Raw genomic sequence first — 18694 nt, 5'->3', positions numbered from 1 at the left:
GAAACTTGTCCACCTTATGTTGTAGTGGAATCTGATCTTCGCTCATGGCCTTTATTGCCTTTTTGAATGTTTGTACAAATCTCTCGGCCAACCCATTTGTAGCCGGATGATATGGGGCAGAGGTATAATGTTTCACCCCATTCTTCTTTAAGAATTTTTGGAATACTTCTGACATGAACTGTGGTCCGTTGTCGGAACATATTTGTTCTGGCAATCCGTTCCTTGCGAATATCGTTCTTAACACCGCAATTGTCTTTTCTGAAGTAGTGGTAGTCATCTTGATCACTTCTGGCCATTTAGAATGTGCGTCCACCGCAATTAGAAACATGGGCCTAGAAATTCAGTTCGGACGCTATTGCGGCGCTAAAGTCGGGCGCTCGTCAAATTTAGCGGCCGCCGGAAAGTGCAGGCGAGCTCGCCGAAATTCAGTAGATTTGGCCAACTTTTTGGCCGAGCGCTGCAAAAGGCGTTGGAACCCTGTGTTCAGGCGCTAATCCGGCGATGCAGCCTGATAACGCCGATTCCGGGCGCAGCGCAGGTGCGATCATGTGGTGAGTGTCAGCAGACACCCTGACGCCGGCCAGCTCTTAAAGGGGGAAGGGTCAACTTTGACTGCAGCCACGCCCTGCATGCTGTAGCCCTGCAACTAGGCCTCAGGACTGGTTGTGTGCCATATCAACGCCTGGAGGTCATGGAGAGGGCCCGTGAAAGAGCCCAGCGGTTCTCTGAGCATGCGCTGGGTGTGCTCCTTCATGGGGTGCGCAAAAGAAGATGGGTCGTGTGCCCGGCTAGTGGCAGGAAGGCTCCCAGGAGCCAGTTCAGGGAGGCGTGGACCAAAATTGCCCGGAGGGTCTCCTCCAACTCCGATGTTCCCAGGAGTGCGGACCAGTGCCGCAAGAAATACAATGACCTATGTCGGCTGGTCAAGGTGAGTACCCTTTCCAATGTCCCCCTCATCCTTGCATGTGCACCTCCCATTAGGGCCAAAGGGACATCCAAGGTCTAATGCCCAGCCCTGCTGCCGCTGCAATGGCACTTGCATGTTAATCAATAGCTCTTTCTGCACTTACCACACTGTGCAAGCTATTCCACCATGGGAGGCCTCACACACAGCTACAGGGCACCACACTGTGCAAGCTATTCCACCATGGGAGGCCTCACACACAGCAACAGGGCACCACACTGTGCAAGCTATTCCACCATGGGAGGCCTCACACACAGCTACAGGGCACCACACTGTGCAAGCTATTCCACCATGGGAGGCCTCACACACAGCAACGGGGCACCACACTGTACTTAGACGCCCTCCTTTCTCTTGCAGGCCAAGCTGGCGAGGAACGACAGGAGCCTGCGTGTCACTGGTGGAGGCCCTCGCGATTACCAGGAGCTAACGGCTCTGGAAGAGAGGGTGGCCCGACTGCTGCGTCACCCGGTGATTGGGCCTGTGGCGCTCGGCGACGCCGACCCTATACTGGAACCCACTGGTAAGGACAGGACCGGGTGCACCTCTCTCCTTGCCCTCGCGCATCAGATCTACATCCTTCCCCACTGGCCGAAAAATGCGCATAATGCACCAGTGCGGTCTCCCTCGCTGTCGGCCTGTCCTCACTCTAAAGCTACACTTGTGCCTTCCTGCTTTCAGCTGGTGAGGAGGAGGTGCTCCCTGAAGCCCACACAGCCAGGCCCTCGGAGGAGGAGGACGTCGAGGAGCAGCAGGAAGGCGCCACCTCGGGGGAACCCTCCTCCGCTCCAGGAGATGGCAATGAAGGGGAGACGTCTGGCGTGCCGGAGAGCCAGGGGGAGGCGGGGGAGGGGAGCCCCGAACCTGGTCCCAGTGGCATGGACGCACGCGGCAAGGCTCCGGCGGCACACCAGCCTTCTGCCCAGAGGGGGGAGGCGGTGGAGGGGAGGGCAGAACCTGGTCCCAGTGGCGTGGCCGCACGCGGCAACGCTCCGGCGGCACGCCAGCCTTCTGGCCAGAGGGTGGAGGCGCCCTCCAGTCCGGACTCGGACGTCGCCCAGGAGGTGTGCCTCCTGGACGAGATGTCGGCGGCGTCGGAGCGCCGGCACGTCGAAATCATGGAGGTGGTGGCACAGATGCCTCACGCCATCGAAAGCCTCGCTCAAAGTGTGGTGGCTTTCGGCCAATCCCAGGCCAGGGGCCTAGAGCTATTCGCAGCAGCGCACGCCAGGGGGGTGGAGCTCCTTGTGGCAGCGCATGAGAGGGGGGTCGAACAACTCGAGGCAGCGCAGCACGCCAGTCGCCAGCTGAGAGGTGCTGTGCAGACAATGGCACTGCAGATGCGGGGACATGCCGGCGCAGTTGGGGCACTGACTTCTGCCACCCTCGCACTGGCGCGGAGGCGTCGCCAGGCCAGCCGCCGCCCTGCTGCCGCACACCGGTCTGGCGACCAACAGTTTGGCGCGCTTGCTCCCCGGCCAGGCCGGCCGAGTGCACGTGTGTCTGGCGCCCAGCGCGCGCCTGGCATCACCCACCTTGTCCCCATTGGTGCAGGCGAGCCTGCGACTCCCCCAGCCAGGGTGCAAGGAGCTACTGCAGCCAGTGAAGAGGGCCACCCACAGCTGCAGCAGCCACCAGCCGGCCCCTCCCGGGCCCGCCCTCGTGTAGGCCGACCCCCAAGGGCATCGGGCGAGACGCCTTGTCACCCTGAGGATCCTTCCCCCAGCCTCGCCACAGCCTCACGGCCCAGCTTGAGGCGCAGCAGCAGGACGGGCCGGGGCAAAAGACGGCTGTCGACAGACTCGCCCTCTCGCCACACCGAATAGAGTGTGTTGAGCGAGGGTTTGGGTGATGCGGGGGCTTCTGTTCTGGGGGGCATTATGTGGTTTGGTTTTATGGGGGTCTTTGTGTTGTGGGGGGGGCTTGTTTTTGTTAGGCCAGTGACGAAGGCCATTTGGATGGTGATGTTGTGGTAAACCACTGTTATAGTTATCACTGTATATTGTTCTCACTGTTCTCACTGTCACATCACAACACGAGGTCGCCTCTTGTCGCACTGTTATACCTGGGCTGACCACCTCCGACTCCGCCCATTACCTGCCCAGGTATAAAGGTAGCTGACTGGCTAGTATTCCTCCCTGTTGGATCGGATAACCCACGAGGGTGGGCTCTGTTATTTAGCCAATAAAAACCTTCAGTTACGTTCTTAACTCGTCGCCTTTTATTGGACTAATTGATAGGCATATCAATTTTATTGGCTAAATAACAGAGCCCACCCTCGTGGGTGATCCGATCCAACAGGGATCCTTCCCCCTCACGGAAGAGGCGTGTGCGGCCTTCTCCCTCATTAAGGGAGACATAGCCAAGGCCACAATGCACGCAGTGGATGAGTCAATCCCCTTCCAAGTGGAGAGCGATGCATCCGACTTCGCCCTAGCCGCTACCCTTAACCAGGAGGGTAGGCCGGTAGCCTTCTTCTCAAGGACCCTACAGGGCCCCGAGACCCGACACTCATCGGTCGAGAAGGAAGCCCAGGCAATTGTGGAGGCAGTACGGCGCTGGAGGCACTACTTGGCAGGCAAACGATTTACCCTCCTCACCGACCAACGCTCGGTTGCCTTCATGTTTAATAACAAGCTGAGGGGCAAGATCAAGAACGACAAAATCTTGAGGTGGAGAATCGAGCTTTCCACCTATGATTATGAGATCTTGTACCGGCCCGGTAAACTGAACGACCCCCCTGATGCTCTTTCACGCATTACATGCGCCAGCGCGCAAAGTGATAGACTTCAGACCCTCCACAATGACCTCTGCCACCCCGGAGTCACCAGACTCTACCATTTCATTAAGGCCCGCAACCTGCCATACTCCATCGAGGAGGTCAGGACCATGACCAGGAACTGCCAGATCTGTGCTGAGTGCAAACCGCACTTCTATAAGCCGGACAGAGCAAGCCTGATCAAGGCCACCCGCCCCTTCGAGCGTCTGAGCATCGACTTCAAGGGGCCCCTACCGTCATCCGACCGTAATGTGTACTTCCTCAACATCGTTGATGAGTACTCCCGTTTCCCCTTTGCCTTCCCCTGCCCAGACATGACCAGTAACACGGTCATTAAATGCCTGAACAAACTCTTCGCCTTGTTCGGGTTCCCGAACTATATACATAGTGACCGGGGCGCCTCCTTCATGAGCGAGGAACTCCGTCAGTTCCTATTGGAGAGGGGTATTGCAGCAAGCAGGACCACCAGCTACAACCCCCGAGGGAACGGCCAGGTGGAAAGAGAGAACGCGACGGTATGGAAGGCCACCCTCTTAGCCTTAAAGTCTAAGGGCCTCCCAACCTCCCGCTGGCAAGAGGTCCTCCCGATTGCGCTGCATTCCATCCGGTCACTACTTTGCACTGCCATTAACACCACCCCCCATGCTCGAATGTTTGTCTTCCCCAGGAAGTCGACTACGGGAACCACCCTACCAACCTGGCTGACCTCTCCGGGACCCGTCTTGCTGCGAAAGCACGTGAGGGCCCATAAAACGGACCCCCTGGTCGAGAAGGTGAACCTCCTGCACGCCAACCCCCAGTACGCCTATGTGGCTTACCCAGACGGACGGGAGGACACTGTCTCCTTACGAGACCTCGCACCCTCACCCCCCCCTCCCAACCCCCCGAGTCCAGCCGAGGTAGACGGCATGCCGGAACCCCACGAGCCTTTGCCGACTACGCAGACACCAGCTTTAACACCGGATAATGTAACACCGCCGCTGCGACGATCGGAGAGGCTAACGAAGCCTCCGGACAGACTGACATACCAGAGCTGGTAATACACTTCACCCCACCGGACTCTAATCTAAACAAGGGGTGAATGTGGTAAACCACTGTTATAGTTATCACTGTATATTGTTCTCACTGTTCTCACTGTCACATCACAACACGAGGTCGCCTCTTGTCGCACTGTTATACCTGGGCTGACCACCTCCGACTCCGCCCATTACCTGCCCAGGTATAAAGGTAGCTGACTGGCTAGTATTCCTCCCTGTTGGATCGGATAACCCACGAGGGTGGGCTCTGTTATTTAGCCAATAAAAACCTTCAGTTACGTTCTTAACTCGTCGCCTTTTATTGGACTAATTGATAGGCATATCAGATGTTATGTTAGTCCTCCCCAGGTTTTGGGAGTGACAGAAGTTTGTTACTGTTTTTTGGGGGTCTTCTCTGTTTTGCTCTTCCATGTGGGAAGGGCCCTGAGTTTTTGAAATAAAGATGTTTATTTATTCACCATGTGCAGGTGTCATGTTTCAAGTGGTTGTTGGGTTAACCGGCTGAGGGCTTGCGAAGCGGCTGCGTTCAGTGGGCCAGGCCATTCCCTGACAGGGGGCCTAGAAGTGTCGAGCAATAAGCCCCCGGCGGACGGCCCTTGGACCTTGTCGCTCCCTCCTGGCCTGGTGCTCCTCCTCCTCAGGGTCCTCCTGCTCGTCCTCCTGAGGTGGTGGGGCAATGTCAGGTGGCAGTGCCTGAGTCCTGCGGATAGCCAGGTTGTGGAGCATGCAGCACACCACGACGAACTGGGAGACTCTATCCGGCGAATACTGAAGAGACCCGCCCGAACGATCCAGGCAACGGAGCCGTTGCTTGAGGACGCCTATCGTTTGCTCTATTAGGTTCCTTGTGGCTTGATGGCTTTCGTTGTATGCCAGCTCCGCTGGGGTCCTGGGCGCGCGGAGCGGGGTCATGAGCCATCTGTACAAAGGGTAGCCCTTGTCCCCGATAAGCCATCCCCTTGGTGGAGGCTGTGCCTGGAACATGTCAGCCACAGTAGTCTGGCGCAGGATAAAGGCATCGTGGCTGCTTCCTGGGAAGCGGGCATTGACAGCTAGGATGCGCTGCCTGTGGTCACACACCAGCTGCACATTTAGGGAATGGTAGCCCTTCCGGTTGCGGTATTGCTCGGCATTGTGGATAGGTGCCCGCATAGCCACATGCGTGCAGTCAATGGTGCCCTGCACCATGGGGAAGGCCGCGATCCTGGCAAATCCGAATGCACGCTGCTCCTGCTTGTGTTGGGTCATGGGGAAGGAGATGAATTGGTGCCTCCTCGCGAAAAGTGCTTCGGTGACCTGTCGGATGCAGCGATGCGCGGCGAACTGGGAGATGTTCGCGATGTCCCCAGCAGCGGCTTGGAAGGAGCCGCTTGCATAAAAGCTGAGAGCCACCGTGACCTTCACTTCCACCGAGAGAGACGCCCTGGACATGAGCTGTGGCTGCAAATCTGCATGAAGCAGCTGGCAGATCTCTTCAACCACCTCCCTTCTGAAGCGCAGCCTCTTAACACAATGCGCCGCAGTCATGGTGAGATATGAGACCTGCTCCCGGTATTGCCTGACTGGGTAAGGCCTACGTTGGCGACGCCTAATGGCCCCTCTGCGTCTAGGCATGCCTGGCCCTCTCTCAAAGCGTCTGCGAGCCCTTCGCACAAAATGTAGGAACTGAGGGTTGGCCCCCCATGCAGCCCCCATTACAAAGTTCCAAACAGCAAAATCACAAGGATGCAAATGTCAAAGCACTGGCTAGAAGCCAAAAATACCTCTCCTATGGTGTCCGAAATCAGTAATCTCTGTGCCTTGCTCTCTGTGCAGAAATCCAAACCAGTCAAGTCATTGCAGCGAAATGGCTGGCTTTTATGGGTGAGTGGATGTGCCCTTTAATTAGCGCTCCCCGAATCCCACAGGGCCTCTGTTGAGTTCCATTTCACAGTTCTTAGCAGCGCCATGGCCACATCGGCCGGGCGCCACTGAATTTCCGGTTTGGGGCGCACAAACGGCGTTGCACGACAGAATGACGTCATAAGATGCGCGCGCAGCTGAGCGGGCGCTAACACTTTGCGCCGGCGCTAAAGCCCAGCTGAATTTCGGCGTAGGCGCAGATCCGGCGGTGCCCGGGCGCTAAGTGGATAGCGCCGGAAATCTGGCGCTAACGGCTGGCACAAACAGCTGAATTTCTAGGCCATGGAGTCCATGAATGGACCAGCAAAGTCAATATGTACGCGTTGCCATGGGGCTGAAGGCCATTCCCATGGATGCAGCGGTGCAATCGGAGGTGCATTTTGCACTTTTTGGCACCCTGAGCAGCTTTTCGTCAGCTCCTCTATCTGTTGGTCGATACCCGGCCACCACACATAAGCCCTAGCAAGGCTTTTCATCTTGACTCCCCCCAGATGACCTTCATGCAGTTCCTTTAGAACTCTTTCCCTTAACTTAGGAGGAATAATCACTCTTGTTCCATACATCAATGTTCCTTGACAGACGGACAGCTGGTCTCGTCTTGCCGAGAATCCCGGTAACAGAGAATCACCATGTGCTGGCCATCCCTTCACTGTCACCTCGTAGACTCGGGACAGTGTCGGGTCGTTCCTGGTTTCTCTTTCAATACTTGCATTGGTGACTGGTAAACACTCGATGATGGTCGAGTGAAATAACTCAACAGGGTCAACCTTCGTTGTCTCCTCTTCTTCAGGTAGTGGCAGGCGCGACAGCCCATCAGCATTACCATGCTGCTTTGTACCTTTGAATTCTATCTGATATTGATGTGCCCCTAGGAAAAGGGACCATCTCTGGAGTCTCTGTGCTGTCATCACCGACACACCCTTCTTAGGGTTAAAAATGGATACCAATGGCTGATGGTCTGTCAGAAGCGTAAACTTTTGGCCCTGCAGGTAATGATTAAACTTCTTTACTCCCCACACAAGGCTGAGAGCCTCCCTATCTATCTGAGCATAGTTGCGCTCAGCGGAGGTCAATGATCTGGATGTGAACGCGACTGGCCTCTCCGTGCCATTTGGCAACTTGTGTGAGAGTACTGCCCCAATACCATATGGAGAAGCATCACAAGCCAAACGAATAGGCAGTGTTGGGTTGAAGTGAGCCAACACTTCCTCTGAGGTTATCAATTCCTTGCTTTTGCGAAAGGCCTTCTTACAGTCCTCGCTCCACTCCCATGGTACTCCCTTCTGCAAAAGAGCATTCAGCGGGTGCAGTACCGTACCGTGGATAAATTTGGCAGAAACTTATGGTAATAGTTAATCAATCCTAGGAACGACCTCAACTGAGATACATTAACCGGAGCGGGAGCCTTCACAACCACTTCGATCTTGTCAGGAGACTTATGAAGTCCCTCCTGGTCAATGACATGGCCACAGTACGAGATCCGCTTCTGAAAGAACTCACATTTCTGCCGATTAACTCGAAGTCCATATTCTTTCAATCTGATGAGCACCAGTTCCAAATTTGCGAGGTGTTCCTCGTCACCATCTCCTGTAATCAGAATATCGTCCAGGTAACATTGTGTGCCTGGAATTCCCTGTAATACCTGCTCCATGGCCCTCTGCCAAATTGCTGGAGCCGATGCCACTCCAAAAACCAGTCTATTATACCGGTACAAGCCTCTATGCGTGTTGATCGTGAGGTACTGGCGTGACTCTTCCTCAACTTCCATCTGTAAGTACGCCTGCGCCAGGTCTATCTTGGTGAAGTGTTTCCCGCCCGACAATGAAGCGAAGATATCCTCAATCCGCGGAAGCGGATACTGCACCGTGTGAAGCACCGGATTAACAGTGATCTTGAAATCTCCACAGATGCGAACCTTCCCTGGTTCTCCTGGCTTGTTGCTCGAAGGACGTTTCATCACGGGAACAATGGGCGTAGCCCACTCACTCCAGTCTACCTTAGACAGTACTCCTGAACGTTCTAGCGCTTCCAGCTCCGCTTCCACAGCAGGTCGTATCGCATAGGGTATCGGTCTGGCTTTGAAAAATTTTGGTTGTGCATGTTCTTCAATCTTGATGTTTGCCGTAATTCCTCTCAGTGTTCCCAGTCCCTGCTGGAACACCTCTTTAGCATCGTCCAATATTCTGGACAATCGTTTAAGTTTGACATCTGTTTCCCTGGCATCTACCGTTAGTGCTTTTAAGGAATGCCAGTCCATATTCATTTTTCTAATCCACTCCCGTCCCAGTAGTGGTGGACCTCCTTCAGGTAGCACATATAAGTCCATTCCTTGGCTTTCTTTGCCCTTGTGGACCACCTTTACCTCTATCTTTCCGATGGGGTATACTCTTTGCCCCGTGTATGTTTTCAATACAATCTCCGTATCCCGTAGGGGAATATGTTGGAATAACCTTTTGTAATCTTTCTTATTCATGACCGTCAATGCCGATCCAGTGTCCAATTCCATCTTCACTTGGACTCCTGCTATCTGAAGTGTGACCCAAATTGTCTGGAGGTTTGCTTCCTTACCAACGTTGTGTACTCTTAAGCTACCCAGTTCATTACTGCTGGCGTCTGAATCTGACTTCTGTTCGTTCGAACTGTTCTCTGTCACCTTGTGTACCTTTCTGTACTTTCCCTGCAGTGACTTTTTGTTGCTGGTCTTCTCTCCTGACCGGCATACTTTAGCTATGTGGCCAAGCCTGCCACATTTTCTGCATTCCTTATTTTTGAACCAGCACTGGTTCTGATCGTGCGTTGTCTTTCCACAATGATAACATTTTACTGTACCCAAGACCATTTGATTTGTGCTGAGTTCCGGTGACCGTAGCTGCATTACCGCCGTGCCTCTCGCTGCGGCTTCGTGCGATGCTGCCATAGCGACAGCTTTATCAAGCGTCAGCTCATTCTCCTCAAGCAGTCGCTTTTGTGTCTCTTCTTTTAACAATCCACACACAAATTTATCTCTTAGCACATCTGTTAGTCCTGTTCCAAACTGACAGTACTTTGCTAGCTTACGCAATTCAATTAAAAATTCAGCATTGCTTTCATCTTTCAGCTGCTTTCTGCTGTAAAATTTAAATCGTTCCGCTAGCATCAGCGGCGTGGGGCTTAAATGATTTTTCAGGACGGTAACTATATCCGCGAAAGTCTTATCCGCCGGTTTCTCTGGTGATAGAAGGTGTTTCAATTGCCCGTATGTCTTCGCACCCATTAAGTTTAATAAGGTTAGTGCTTTCTCCCCATCTGGTATCTTATTTGCTCTACAATAAACTTCTATGCGTTCTACATACGTGGTCCAATCTTCGATGTCGCTATCAAAAGTATTAATGTTCCCATGTTTAGGCATCTTTGCAATTTTTTTTTCCCAAAATGGCGGCTTCCTGCGCTTGGCGGTCTTTCCCACGCTCGTCTTCTTCACCCGCTGGCTGCAATGGCGATTGCTGTGCTGCTGCCGGTCTCGCCTCCCCAGTGGTTAACAACTCCCCCGACGCTGCTTCTACTCCACCGCGGTTCCCGTGGGCATTCGCGCTTCCCTGCCGTCGCGCCTCGCAGCTCTTCTTGCAGCCCGGTTATGTGCACCCGCTGCGTTCGAATTCACCGCGGCTCTCGCGCCTTCAGCTGCCCCAGTCGCTGCGCCTTTCGGCCCGAATGCGGCCCGGCCCTTTTCACCGGCCGCGGTCGATTTCACCGCCCTCTTTCCTCCGTCTTCCCTCCCCTTCGCTACAGCCAACGCGGCCGACTTTCACTGATTGGCTTACCCACCACCGTGGTAGAAGGAAGATAGCTGTCTGCCGCTGATGGGGGCTTCGAGTTCAGAATTTCTCTTCTTCACTCCGGGTCCTCGATGCCTCCCGCGCGACGTGCTGTTCAGCAGGATGATAAGGGTGGATGCCTCTTCTCGATGCCCGTTCTGAGGACGAAGCTGCCGTGGATGTAAACTGCCGCAGGGTAAGATCGGACTCGTCGCCACTGTTAAGTCTGTGTGTTCCAGTTATATTTAAGGTCAATTACTGACACAGACTACAAGAATAACTTTTCAATAGGTCTTTACTATTCGGAGGTTAGGGCTGTACTACCCAGCAAATTACTACACAGCACTTATATACCGGTGTGGTCACCACCGGTATTACCGTATACAGCAGCCAGAGAAAGTAGTACATCTCTTAAGGTGGAACAGGTTTAAGTTCTCTTAAGGTGGAACAAGTTACATACACCACACTGACTACCACCATTTTGAATCCTTACAGACAAAGGACCACATGCTGACTTCCTCCATTTTGAATCCATCCATTATCATCTCACAATTCATTCACAATTTCCATCTCCACATGGTAGCAGCGGTTTTATTACGTGTATAGAATCTTACAGTGTTAAGTTTTTCTTTAACCCTGCTGAGTTAGTACAACTCAGCCTCGGGGAGGGGAGGGGGGTCGATGGGGCAGTCGGAGTGCTACAACAGGTCACAATGCTCCTGCATTATGAATAGGAAAAAAATCAGCCAAGATTCCTGCTTCTAATAAGGAAAGAAAGGATTTGCATTTATCTAGCACCTTGCAAAACCTTAGGACGTCCCAACGCACTTTTCAGCCAATGAAGTACTTTTGAAGTGTAGTCACTGTTGTAATGTAGGAAATGCAGCAGCCAATTTGCGCACAGCAATCTCCCACAAACAGCAATGTGATGAAGACCAGATAATCTGTTTTAGTGATGTTGGTTGAGGGATAAATATTGGCCAGGATACCAGGAATAACTCCCCTGTTCCTCTTCAAAAGAGTGCCATGGGATCTTTTACATCCAGTTGGGAGGGTATATGGGGCCTCAGTTTTAACTTCTAATCGAAAGACGGCACCTCCAACAGTGCAGCACTCCGACAGTACTGTAGTGGAGTGTCTGCCTAGCTTTATGTGCTCAAGTCTCTGGAGTGGGGCTGGGCAACCTTCTGACTCAGAGGCAAGGGTGCTACCCACTGAGCCACGGCTGACAGCTAATCATTAGTGAGTGACCCTGACTGGAATATCTATATATATGGGTGTGGACATCGAGTGAGGACAAGATCAGGTGTAGATGCGAGGCACTGCTGAAGAACAGTCACCTGGCTCAGGAAGTGGAGGGTTATTGTCCTCACAAAGGGAGATATAAAAGGTAGGTGCCCAAGAGGAGGTCACAGCCAGCAGCACTTGCTTCAATATATATATAAACATCATTATCACATTGCTCAGCAGGTCAGGCAGCATCTGTAGAGAGAGAAAAAGAGTTAACGTTTCAGGTCGATGACCCTTCGTCAGAACTGGAAAAAGTTGGAGATGTAACAGGCTTTTAAGCAAGTGTAGGGGCAGGGAGAGGGGGGTCAGTCCGTAAGGGTGACCCCGAGCTTCTGGTCGCCTGTCACTTTAATTCTCCGCTCCACTCCCACTCTGATCTCTCCATCCTCGGCCTCTTACACTGTTCCAATGAAGCTCAGCATAAGCTCGAGGAACAGCACCTCATTTTTCGATGAGGTACTTTACAACCTTCTAGACTCAACATCAAGTTCAACAATTTCAGACCATAAACTCTGCCCCTATCATGTTTTCTCTCTCTTTCACATGGCAGCTGTTGATGAATCTTCCAGTGCCATTTACATTTCATCTAGAGTCATCTTTTGTTGCTTAACTTGTCCTATTACCATCTCCTTTTGCCTCGCACCATCATCCCTTTTGTCTCTTAATCTCTCCTGCCTTCCATCCTATCACAGACCTTCCCTTTTGTTCTTTCCTCCCCTCCCCCCTCTCCCTGCCCCTACACTTGCCTAAAAACCTGTTCCATCTCCAACTTTTACCAGTTCTGACGAAGGGTCATCGACCTGTAACGTTAACTCTGTTTCTCTCTCCACAGGCGCTGCCTGGCCTGCAGAGCGTTTCCAGCATTTTCTGTTTTTATTTCAGATTTCCAGCATCCGCCGTATTTTGCTTTTGTCTTATCAAATTGCTGTTTGTGGGAGCTTGCTGTGCACAATTTGGCTGCTGCGTTTCCTACATTACAACAGTGACTGCACTCCAAAAAGCATTTCATTGGCTGTAAAGTACATAGAAACATAGAAGATTGGAGCAGCAGTAAGCCATTCGGCCCCTCGAGCCTGCTCCGCCATTCAATGCGATCATGGCTGATCATCCAAATTCAGTACCCTGTCCCCGCCTTCTCTCCATATCCCTTGATCCCTTTAGCCTTAAGAAATATATCTAACTCTTTCTTGAATATATTTAATGAATTGGCCTCTACTGCCTTCTTTGGTAGAGAATTCCACAGGTTCACCACTCTCTGGGTGAAGAAATTCCTCCTCATCTCTGTCCTAAATGGCTTACCCCTTATCCTTAGACTGTGACCCCTGGTTCTGGACTCCCCGACCATCGGGAACATCCTTCCTGCATCTAGTCTGTCTAGTCCTGTTAGAATTTTATAAGTTTCAATGAGATCCCCTCACATTCTTCTAAACTCCAGCGAGTACAAGCCCAATCGACTCAATCTCTCCTCATATGTCATTCCTGCCATCCCAGGTATCAGCCTGGTGAATCTTCGCTGCACTCCCTCCATGGCAAGAACATCCTTCCTCAGGTAAGGCGACCAAAACTGCACACAATATTCAAGATGTGGTCTCACCAAGGCCGTATACAACTGCAGCAAGACATCCTTGCTCCTGTACTCAAACCCTCTCGCTACGAAGGCCAACATACCATTTGCCTTCTTAACCGCTTGCTGCACCTGCATGCTTACCTTCAGCGACTGGTGCACAAGGACGCCCAGGTCTCGTTGCACTTCCCCTTCTCCCAATCTATTGCCGTTCAGATAATAATCTGCCTTCCTGTTTTTGCCACCAAAGTGGATAACCTCACATTTATCCATGTTATATTGCATCTGCCATGCATCTGCCCAATCACCCAACCTGTCCAAATCATACTGGTACAGAGTGAGCCACTGGAGGAAGTTTGGTTTTGTTGTTTCCCGCGACACCGCTGCAGCGCGGGATTGAAGCTCCGTGCTCTCCTGACATTCTGCTGGGACTGAATTTCCCGAGGCAACAGCCTTTTAAATGATGAGCATTTTTACAGTGTCAGTGAAAGCTAAAAAGCTCACTTCCAGTCGGAGTGCGGTGACCACTGCTACGTAAGGCAACATATTAAGGACTTGACCCAGGACACCCTTAACCGCCGGCAAGTTAACAATGCTTGTGGCATACAGTGACAGTGCAATTATCAATGTAATCAGCAGTATCACAACAACAATAATTCCAGCTTTCAGAACGACAGTGGTACAGCATCCAGCTGTGATCAATCTAACATAGCTAATGATAGGAGCTAGCTGCTGGAGGCAGAGCAACACAGTAACCAGGCTTTTAAATGTCAATATTAGCTTGGAACCTGCGGAGTTGAAAACGGAATAAGCGTGACCATTTCGATAAGATGGGAGGGTAACTAATGTGAAGGATGGCTTTGTCGATCTCCAGATGCTCCCAGTGGAGTCATTCCATCTCCCGGCCAATGCTGATTCCAAAGTGTCCTGCAGTTGCTTGCATTGCAGCCCAGTCCACTGAGATGACAGTGCTCCGAGCCAAAGTTCATCCCTCAACCAACGTCACTAAAACAGTTTAATTGGTCATTCTTCCTTATTGCTGTTTGTGGGAGCTTGCTATGTGCAAATTGGCCATGATGCTCCCTACAATTCAACAGTGACTACACTTCAGTAAAAATACTGCGGGTGTGAAAGGACTAGATATACATTTAAGATCTCCCCTGTTTCCTGGCCAATATTTATCCCTCAACCAACATGACTAAAGAATGTATTAGGAATTCAGGCACACACATTCAACGGTCTCCTTCCCATTAAAATGAATGGACAGAAAATCGAGCATGTACCCAAATTCTTAATAAAGAAAGAAGTGACATTTATATTTGTAGATGCTGAGAGGTTTTTCCCCCTGGCTGGATTGTCTAGAACTAGGGGGCATAGTCTCAGGATAAGGGGTCAGCCATTTAAGACTGAGATGAGGAGGCATTTCTTCACTCAGAGGGTTGTGAATCTTTGGAATTCTCTACCCCAGAGAGCTGTGAATTTTGAGTATTTGAGTAAATTCAAGGCTGAGATAGATAGATTTTTGGACTCTAGGGGAATCAAGGGATATAGAGATCGGTCGGGAAAGTGAAGTTGAGGTCGATGATCAGCCATGATCAATCTTGTTGTGCGAGGCCCCTTGGGGAGGAGTGATCATAATATGTTAGAATTCTTCATTAAGATGGAGAGTGAAGTAATTGACTCAGAGACTAGGGTCCTGAATTTAAATACAGGAAACTACGATGGTATGAGGTGCGAGTTGGCTAGGATGGATTGGGGAACGTAACTTAAAGGCTCGACGGTGGAAAGGCAATGGCAAACATTTAAAGATTGCATGGATTAACTACAGAACTTGTTCATCCCTGTTTGGCATAAAAATAAAACAAAAAAGGTGACTCAACCGTGGCTAACAAGAGATATTAGGGATGGCATAAAATCCAAGGAGAGGACATATAAATTGGCCAGAAAAAGCAGTAAACCTGAGGATTGGGAGCAGTTTAGGATTCAGCAAAGGAGGACAAAGGGATTAATTATGAGGGGGAAAATAGAGTATGAGAGTAAGCTTTCAGGGAACATAAAAACTGACTGTAAAAGCTTCTATAGATACGTGAAGAGAAAAAGATTGGTGAAGTCAAGCATAGGTCCCTTGCAGTCAGAATCAGGGGAATTTATAATGGGGAACAAAGAAATGGCAGACCAATTAAATACATACTTTGGTTCTGTCTTCACAAAGGAGGACACAAATAACCTCCCAGAGGTGTCCGGGTACATAGGGTCTAATAAGAGGGAGGAACTGAATTAATCAGTGTTTGTAGGGAAATGGTGTTAGGGAAATTGACGGGATTGAAGGCCGATAAATCCCCAGGGCCTGATAATTTACATCCTAGGGTACGTAAGGAAGCGGCCCTAGAAATAGTAGATGCATTGTTGGTTATCTTCCGAAATTCTATAGAATCTGGAACAGTTCCCATGGTTTGGAGGGTAGCAAATGTTACCCCACTGTTTAAAAAAGGTGGTAGAGAGAAAATGGGGAATTATAGACTGGTAAGCCTGACATTGGTAGTGGGGAAAATGCTAGAGTCCATTATAAAAGATGTAATAGCAGAACACTTGGAAAACAGTGACAGGATCGGACAAAGTCAACATGGATTTACTAAAGGTAAATCATGCTTGACTAATCTACTGGAATTTTTTGAGGATGTAACTGGTAGAATAGATAAGGGAGAACCAGTGGATGTGGTGTATTTGGACTTTCAGAAGGTATTCGATAAGGTCCCGCATAAGTGATTAGCGTGCAAAGTTAAAGCACATGGGATTGGGGGTAAGGTACTGACTTGGATAGAGAACTGGTTGGCAGACAGGAAGCAAAGAGTTGGAATAAATGGGTCCTTTTCCGAGTGGCAGGCAGTGACTAGTGCGGTACCGCAGGGATCGGTGCTAGGACCCCAGTTATTCACAATATATATTAATGATCTAGACAAGGGAACTTGATGTAATATCTCCAAGTTTGCAGACAACACAAAGCTGGGTGGGCGTGTGTGCTGTGAGGAGAATGCCGAGAAACTCCAGTATGATTTGGATAGGTTGGGTGATTGGGCAGAAACATGGCAGATGCAGTATAATGTGGATAAGTGCGAGGTTATCCACTTTGGTGGCAAAAACAGGAAGGCAGATTATTATCTGAACGGTAATAGATTGGGAAAAGGGGAAGTGCAACGAGACCTGGGCGTCCTTGTGCACCAGTCGCTGAAGGTAAGCATGCAGGTGCAGCAGGCGGTTAAGAAGGCAAATGGTATGTTGGCCTTCATAGCAAGAGGATTCGAGTACAGGAGCAAGGATGTCTTGCTGCAGTTGTACAGGGCTTTGGTGAGACCACACCTTGAGTATTGTGTGCAGTTTTGGTCGCCTTATCTGAGGAAGGATGTTCTTGCCATGGAGGGAGTGCAGCAAAGAGTCACCAGACTGATACTTGGGATGGCAGGAATGACGTATGAAGAGATATTGCGTTGATTGGGCTTGTATTCGCTAGAGCTTAGAAGAATGAGAGGGGATCTCATTGAAAGTTATAAAATTCTAACAGGACTAGACAGACTAGATGCAGGAAGGATGTTCCCGATGGCGGGGGAGTCCAGAACCAGGGGTCACAGTCTAAGGATAAGCTAAGGATAAGGGGTAAGCCATTTAGGACTGAGATGAGGAGGAATTTCTTCACCCAGAGAGTGGTGAACCTGTGGAATTCTCTACCACAGAAAGCAGTTGAGGCCAATTCATTAAATATATTCAAGAAGGAGTTAGGTATATTTCTTAAGGCTAAAGGGATCAAGGGGTATGGGGAGAAAGAAGGGACAGGGTACTGAATTTGGATGATCAGCCATGATCTCATTAAATGGCGGAACAGGATCGAGGGGATGTATGGCCTACTCCTGCTCTTACTTCGTATGTTCTTATGTTCTTATATAGCACCTTATCACATCCTCAGGATATCTTATTGTGCTTTGCAACCAACTAATTACTTTCAAAGTGCAATTGCCTATGTTTTTGGTGCAGTTGGTTGAGAGCAGAAGAGTGGCCATTACATCCAGTGAACGCCTTGCTCTTCTTCAAACAGTGCCATGGTATCCTTAACTTGCACCTCAGCCTCTGCGGCAGGAGGCCAGGGCCTTTGTTCAGCATCCCCTCCGAACAGCTCTGCCATTCAACCTTTCACAAGGGGTTTTAATAAAGTGAATAGGGAGAAACAGGAGGGTTGGTAACCAGAGGACACAGATTCAACGTAATTGGTAAAAGAACCAAGAGGGGAGAAGAGGATTAAAAAAAATTACCCAGCGAGTTGTTGCGATTTGGACTGCGCTGCCTGAAAGGGCAGTGGAAGCAGATTCAACAGTAACTTTCAAAAAGGAATTGGATAAATACTTGTAGGGGAAATATTTGCAGGGCTATGGGGAAAGGGCATGGGGAGTGGGACTAATTGGAGAGCTCTTTCAAAGAGCCGGCACGGGCACGATGGGCCGAATGGCCTCCTTCTCTGCTGTATGATCCTACTTCCACTTGAACAGACAGATTGGGCCTCATCTCATCCAAATTGAGACTTTCAGTAATCCAGCTCTCCCTCTGCAGGCCACTGAAGTGTCAGCCTAGATTACATTTGCAATTAGCTGGAGCAGGACTGTGAACCCCCAACCTCCCTCACCTCAAGGCAAGTGCACTACCGGCTGAGCCGAGCTGACTTGGCAGCAGTATGCACTGAAACCATTTTGCACCAATGCTACAGTTGCGAATGTAGCTGAGCCGTGCTTGGTGCTACAGTGCCTTTCGGTTGGAGAAGGACATTTGCTGCATAGTTCCTGCTGAATAACGTGATGTTAGTGCTAGAGAGAGGCAAAGTGCATGAGGCGAGTGAAAGGCCTCTCACATTGATTTCTGAATCTGTCGATCATCCCAAAGGAACTAATTACAATCTAGTCAATGGATTGTATAATGTGAGCTGTGTGACTGAGAAAGATTTTTTTTTAAACTCAATTACTAAGGTTCAAGAATGATTGATGGGATTAAACCATTGACTATATCTCTGTGGTTTACATCTATTATGTAGGTTACAGCAGGAGAAAACACATTGGCCGTGATTAATATCCATAACCACACCTTCCGCTCAACAAAAGCCAAGTTATTCTGACTGAGTCCTTGCTGATCCCAAGGAGAAAGTTAGATTCTGCAGTTACCTTGTTAGGAACTTTTACTCTGCTTTGCAGCCCAAGTAGAATTTGACAGGCCAGGTCATCTCCGCTCTTCTGGTTGCCTGTAGTACAGATTGTACTTTGTCCTGTGATGACCCAATTACTTCATAGAGTGAAGACTTGTAGACCTGGATTCCTCATGTATTTTGGGCTT

Source organism: Somniosus microcephalus, chromosome 14 (genome assembly GCF_052327205.1).
Source record: "Somniosus microcephalus isolate GS21.2 chromosome 14, FLI_Smic_1.0, whole genome shotgun sequence".
Classification (NCBI taxonomy): Eukaryota; Metazoa; Chordata; class Chondrichthyes; order Squaliformes; family Somniosidae; genus Somniosus; species Somniosus microcephalus.
Note: the sequence above shows the minus strand (reverse complement) of the source record.